General features: G+C 40.4%; 1 protein-coding gene and 1 pseudogene across 2 annotated transcripts in view; both read left to right on the top strand.

Annotated features, from left to right (window-relative positions):
• Window positions 1–7,500, top strand: part of LOC137980023 (short transient receptor potential channel 6-like) — a 75,930-nt gene that overhangs the window by 47,026 nt on the left and 21,404 nt on the right. The window lies entirely within an intron of this gene.
• Window positions 5,221–7,500, top strand: part of LOC137979861 (uncharacterized) — a 3,093-nt pseudogene continuing 813 nt past the window's right edge.

The raw sequence follows: 7,500 nt of genomic DNA on the forward strand, positions 1-7,500 counted from the left end.
AATAATAATAATAATAATAATAATAATAATAATAATAATAATAATCCTTGCATACGGAACCCGCCCCCGCAGTGCGCGCGGCAGTCAAAACTGTGCTATCCTGTCAATCATTGCCCTTTCACTGGAAACAGTGCATTTCGGTTGTGCGTATAAAATGTACCCCGTCGAAAGGACGCGACCGAAGTCTTTATTCGCGAAGTTAACTCAAATAAATACGTTCTCAAAACGGTTTTGTCGTTTTCCTGCACTTGATTCGAAAATAGCGGCCTGAATTTGTCTTAGAATAGTTAGAAAAACCACAAATAAAAGCCAAGGCACAACAGCTTACGTTCGAATTCTGCTCGCCGACAACCCAAGTTTGTTGACAAAAAAATTGCCAAAACATGTTTTAAATGGTTTTCTAGCCCTTTATTATTAGCGCTCACGTGCATTTTAAATGGAGTATCGGTAAAGAAAAATTGTCAAGCTGATATTTGTTTCGTGTAAACATACATTTTCAAGTAGCGAAAATTTGTATAAGCACTACAAAACTTTTACTAACCATTGCCCGAAGGAACACCTTTTAAAAGCTGCAAGGAAGCCGCTGATGAATTTTGCACAAAAACCACGGCCCCTAACACCGGAAAGCCAGACTTGGAAAGTTTTTCAGCGGAAGGCTCACTAAGGAAGAGTTTCTAGAGCTTGCCCTCCCGCAGGTCGCCAGAAAGGTGCAAACAAGCTGATTCATGTCTGAAAAGAGCAAGATCTAGAAGGAGCAGTCAAAATTGTGTTTCTTGTATTGTGCGAAAATTTATTTTTCCCTCAATCCCAAATGAGAACTTGCTGTGTCTTGCAATTCTACAGTGAATTACTATTAGGCCAATAAGAGAATCAACATCAAACAGGCACTCCTAGGGGTTTGGGGAAGAAGGGAACATGGCTAATTTGAACTGGGAAAAGAGTAACAACAACAAAATATTTTAGGGAACAAGGGAAGAAAACCAATTTGAATTTTAGGGATCAAAAAGCTGGGAACAAGTTTGAAAGTAATTTGGGGAACAAGGAAACACGAGCAAATATTTAAAGGGAACAAGGACTCCTCTCCCCAGGAGGGCCTCATCAAATTTTCTGACTCTATCCAACAGCTGAAACAGGCTATTCCAACAATTTTTGAATGACCAACAGGAAAAGAAGACTCTCATAGTGAAACAAATTATTTACAATAACACTTACGCATGCGAAACAATGCTAAGATGCTTACGAGCACCCTCACGCCCATGTTTGTAAAAAAGCACCATGAAGTATTCCTTGCGGCTGGTTTAGGCATTGTTTCATCTTTCAACATTGGGAAAAACCAAATAAACTCCATTCTCAGAGGGCACTGGGGAAAGAAGCTAGAAGAAAAAACTAGCCTTAATTCAATTCTCCCAAGGTAATCTTTACAGCATAAGATTATTGAAGGAACACTTGAGTGCCAACCTTAAGCCTTTTAAAACAAGCAGAAACAATATTAACAGTCTTTAAATTCACAAAATGTCAAACAGCATATTTTAGTCTCACATTCAATTAGATTTGGCTGCAATATTCCTTAAAACTATGCAGAACTATTTACCATAAAATGTGGAACATTTCCTGCCTATCTAAATATGCCGCAAAAGGGCTCCAAAAAGCAACCACTTAAGTTTTGAGATAAAGATACACAATACCTAAAAAATAAATTATTTGATGTGATCAAGACATTAAATGACCAAGCAATAAACAAATGGCAGCAATGTATGTTAGGTTCACAAAGTGGGACAAAAATATTCCTCAACTGATGTTTCAATATGCATTTAAATTAATTTTCTATCAACAATTCAAGGGACTGACTTTTCACTGGTATTGGTTTACATTTCCATGATAAGTTTGAAAGTGAATCTGGCAATCACATTGCCCTATGACTGAATGGGAAATAACTTAAACAAACTCTTTAAACTAACATTTTACAAGGGCCACTATTGTTGATGCCCTGCGAAGAACAAAGATTGAATTGAAAGAAGAGTTGGTCTGGAGTTTATCCACAATGGACAGTTAGTGGCTGCATTCACCAATGTAGAGAACAAACACATCAAGTTTCTTCTCAAGTAACCAGGTGATCAAGGAGCTATTCAATTTCCAAAGAACTATGGTAGTGTACAACAGTACCTGGGTGAATTCGGGTACCTGGCCTGAAACTGAAACATGTGGAGGCAAACAACTTGTTGAGCTTAGTACTTAAACTGGGTAGATAATTATGTCTACGAATATTGTCTATTCAACCAACAGTTTCTCCTAATTTTGTGCACCACTCACGTGTTGGTTCGTTAATAAAAAAATCCCTAATTCAATTAAGGATTCAAGTCCTTTCAAATTATCAAAGTTACTTTGCGCCACCAGGAACAAACGAAAAAATACAAGCACTGAAGACAAACTGCTCAAAAATGCACGACTCCCTATGAAACAGCAAAACGGGCCGTGGATCCTCGAGTCACTAAAAAGTGCTGCATGCTACGTGGATGTTTGCAGAACGATCGCAAGTTGTAATCACTGAAAGAAAACTCCACTCCAGATCTGATAGACGATGGTCTTGCAAGACTCGCCAAGCACGTGGAACACCCAACAGGATTGTTTGCTGTTTGGCACAGCAGATGAACGAAAAATTGTTCCCCTCACTATTAAGTTCCAAAACGATAACACTAATCTTGTCCAAATACTAAGTAAAACAACAATTTGGACAGCAGGCAAGCTCATCACAAGCCATCAAAGTTGGCATAAAGCAGCATAGCGCTTCACCTGAAGTTCGTTCATGATGGACACAAACAAGAGCTGAAAAAAGCTTCATATGGTCAGACGACCAAATGTGATTGACCCAACACTCATTATATTAGAGCGGCTCAGTTATCGGACATCAAAGTGCTGAACAAACCAAGGGATTTTCGTCGTAAAAATGTTCACTCAGCAACGTCTTCTTCTCCTACAGAATAAAGTTCAAAAGCGATCCTGGTCGTTAATCACATGCTAGACCAATCCATAAACTGGATAAAGTGGATTGGCAAATTGACTGCCAGAACAATGCGTCATGTTCAAAGAAGCGACGGTCAACAGAATCACAAGAGAAGGCTGAGCGAATGTCGACCGATCTAACCAATCAGAATGTAAACAATTGGCGTGACGTCGGATAGCACAAGGATAGCATAGTTTTTCCCGCTTGCTGAATTCTGATTGGTCGGTTTAAATTTCAGAAGCTCACGCCGTATGCAAGGATAATAATAATAATAATAATAATAATAATAATAATGATAATAATAATAATAGTAATAATAAATAATAATAATAATAATAATAGTAGTAATAGTAATAATAATAATAATAAGAAGAACAAGAACAAGAACAAGAACAAGAACAAGAACAAGAACAAGAACAAGAACAAGAACAAGAACAAGAAATCGAAGAAGATCACTTCCCTGATTTCTTGGTTCCCTTCTCATTTCGGAATGATAGGCAGGAAAGAACTCGCACCCAACACCACTATCGCCCAAGATGCTTTGTGCCAGCATCATGACCAAAATTGACCTCGGTGAGCCGAAAACACTAAAGAGCCAATCAGGAACAAGCTTGTCATATTAAAACAAGCATGTAGGGTAGGGGAGGGTAATGAAGGATAAGGTAGAGAGGATGTGTTGGAAATAAATTAATAAAATAAGATGAAAACGAGATATCGAGAGCGTGTGTGTGTGTTTGAATATATTTTGGCCATACTCGCCATACACGCCAAATACGCCATACATGTTGCATGACAATGACGAATGCTGTCCATGCACACTGTAAACGCACTGCTGGGAAGGTAGTAAATCAAGGGTGATATTGGTTCCCTCAATGTATCATCCAAGATGCATTGCACGCCACCTTGTAGTCGAAAGAACTCTAAAGCTTGTTATGCAGTTAACTCGACACCAAGTTCTTTTTTAGCAAGGCGTGGATGGCGTTTTCAGCGTGGATAGCGTGTATGGGCTGAATGTCGCATAACCATGTCTTTGAAATCCTTTTCCAGCATAGAGTGGATGGCGCTTTCAGCGTTTATAGCGTGTATTGAATGAATTTTGTACAACTCTGTCTTTGAAGTCCTTTTCCAGCATGGCGTGGATGGCGAATTTTCTCATTTAGACAACAGCCAATAAACATTCTACTACTACTACTACTACTACTACTGCTACTACTACTACTTAAAAAAAGTTTATAATAATAATAATAATAATAACAAATTATTTATTTAAAAATATATTATTTTAATTATTGTTGTCAGTATTAGTTGTAGTAAGGATATTCAGTAAGACACGCCATACACGCTAAACAAGCCATCTACGCCATCCTCTAAAAGAAATTTGAGGACAAGTTCCTGCGGATTAGGTCTTTGGATATTCAGTCAGATACGCCATACACGCTAAACACGCCATCCACGCCATCCTCTAAGAGAACTTTGAGGACAAGTTCCAGTGGATTAGGTTCTTTGGATCATGATTCAGTGAGATACGCCATGCACGCTAAAAACGCCATACACGCCATGCTCAAAGAGAAGTTTGACGAGAATTTTCCAGTGGAGTAGATTGATTGGATATTTAGCCGGCACACGGGCCGGGTACATGCTAAACACCCATACAAACCATGCTGAAAAAAAGAACTTGGGGAGAAAGCTTTCCAGAACGCTATTTTTATTTACTCCAGTTTTTCTTTTCTCGTAAGGCCCAAACATTCTTCACTTTTAGCCTGAAACTTTGCAGTTTTTTTGCTTCCTCTCTTTTTTTGAAAACAATATAGAACACCGGTATTCATAAAACGCGCATTAAACCCCTAAGGTTACACTTTCATCCATTATTAACCTATCTCATGCCACACGGTCATGGCTCAGACGATATCGTCCATCCATGTGCCCTGATTAAGGCGTGTATGGCGTCTTTAGCGTGTTCAGCGTGTATGGCTTGAATATTTTAGAGACACTGTAGTGTGTTCACCCCGATATTTTTAAAATTAGCTTGGAAAGCGACAAAATGTTACATTTTTTATCGCACACCTTCTTCAGAGGAAACCTATCTTTTGATTCTTTCTTTTTAACACCAGAGTTTTATTTGTTCATATTAACATGCATGCCAACACCATAAACGAACTCGGAAACACATTTCATCAGAGACGAGTTCACCCTTGAATCGCCACTTGGCCCATCGACCAATGAGGATTGGTATGCTTTGTTCTCTTAGTATCGCATTACGCTGCAACGATATAAAAAGAGCAGAAAAACTCGAAAAGTCGAAGTTTATAACACCTGTTCTTTCAGGAAAGATGAATAGGCCTTGCTCTCAACTCAACAGTAAAGTGATACGGGATAAAGCCGAGTGCCATATAATTGCAGCAGTCGAGAAAAAGTGCTTCGTTGTTTCCTTTAAGTGCATTTGGAGAGTCGAAAATAATGAAATTGAGCGTGCTTGGAACTGGATTTGTGAAAAGAGAGACGAGTGTGACCGAACCTTGTCGAAACTGAGCGAAGTCTGCTTTTTCTTTTCGGCAATAAGCACCTCCGAAATTGGGCGCAAAAAGAAAACGGCAAGGCCATCTGGCGAACGTAGGCGAGAGAGCGGCGACGATTTGAATGAAGAATCTTCAATCCATCCTTCACAGATTGCATCGCCGGGCAAGCAAATTTTTCCAGCCATTTCTTATTGGGTGGCGTGTCAGACGAAAAACGGCTCCACAGTAAATCCAGCCAAAATTCAACGTGCCCTTGGGCAATGTGGCCTCGAATTTTACCTTTCCAGATCATACAAGAAAAACAATTCTCAACAACTCAACCAGCTCTGTCAGGTCCTGAAAGACCACAAAAATCCTTGTATGATGAATTTTGTGGCCGCATCGTATCAGCATTGTCTCCGGTGAGTGATCGCCCTTAATTTTCTCTATTGAAACAAAGTGTTTGCGCGATGCTCTTAACACCGATGATCACCAATGAGGATAGCGAGTGTGATAACAGTCGGACTCTGCGCTGAATAAATTCGGTATGCATGGGCAGTCCATTTAACACCGTACTAACTTGAAAATCATGTCTTCTTTTTTGACAGGGCCCTTCAAGATGAGATTGACGTTAGTAGTGATGGCGAAGAGGATTCTGAAGACTCTTCAGTCACCGAGAATGTGGTTCGTTTGCAAGTGCTCCATGACGACTTCAAGCCCATGCTAAGCACATCTATCCAAGAATTACGCTGGACCGGCCTGAAAATCGACTGTTTTGGTCTTCGCGAGAACACACAGGAAGCCACGAGCACGACGCAAACTTGCACGCCAAACAAGCCATTGTCTTGCCCCATCACAGTCCTGTGCCACGACATTGACGCAGCGATGAAGAAACTTCAATTTTATGTTTACCGTGGAGATGTCTTCAAGAAGGTGTCCGAATCTCAGTTCCTTTGTTCGATGAAGACGTTTCTTCTCAATCTCATGGGGAACGAAGGCTTTAAAGACAGACTAGTCCAGCATTTTCAGCGAGTGCTACCATTGTTGAGCGAGCCAGAGAGTTGTGTCATCAGCCAGCTGAAAATCGACCGAAACTTAATTGAAGTGCAGGATGGTTGGTTGTGGTCTTTTTCGGCTGGTTCGTTTGCACAGGGACTCATCCCAGCATCCCAGGTGAGAACAATTGAATGTTCACTTAGTCGCAACCGTTCAAATGTGAATCGCTTATAGTCTTTATTTCCTCCTTTGTTGTGATGTGCAAACAAAAACTTTAATATGTTTTCACGGTATTTACAAAGTTGAGGCGCTAGCCCTGTTTGGAACCTTGCCAACCAGTTCCTTAGAGATTTGATACGATTTCAATAACACATCGACACGAGAAAATTGGTGTTAGTTTGACAGTTCTTCGTTTTAAGTTTGTCTTTTTCGTTCTCACTTTTTTTGGGCATTTCGTCTTGCATCTTAACAAGCGTTTGTTTACTTGTCTCTTTGTTTCTGCAGAAGGGTGTTACGTCTCCAATGCAAGGGCTTATGTTAATTACAATTGTGCAACTGATCCCGACCCCAAGTACTTTGAGCAAATCCTTCAAAACAGCCTTTCAAAAGAGCAAATCGAGCAGTTTTGTGCAGATTTCCTTGCGTTGTTTCGACCAAAAGAGCACAAGAGACCCGTTCCATGTGCCATTGGCGCAACTGACAGTGGGAAGACGAGCCTGTTCAGTCCAGTATTTCAGATTGTCCCTCTTAGTCGTATAACGCGCGTGACAAAACAGAAGAGCTTCAACAAGACTATGATCGATAGCTCGACCGAGGTCATCTTTCTAGACGAGGACCATCGAGAACTATTGGACATCGATGATTGGAAGATCATTTGCCAGGGAGGGTTCACCTCCCACGATGCAAAATGGAAAAAGGCCGAAGGATTCCATTGCCGTGCCAGCATGTACATTACGTGTCAACAAGAAATGGACTTTGGCGACGTACACAATCAAGCCATGAACCGCA

Source organism: Montipora foliosa, chromosome 12 (assembly GCF_036669935.1).
Source record: "Montipora foliosa isolate CH-2021 chromosome 12, ASM3666993v2, whole genome shotgun sequence".
NCBI classification, from domain to species: Eukaryota; Metazoa; Cnidaria; class Anthozoa; order Scleractinia; family Acroporidae; genus Montipora; species Montipora foliosa.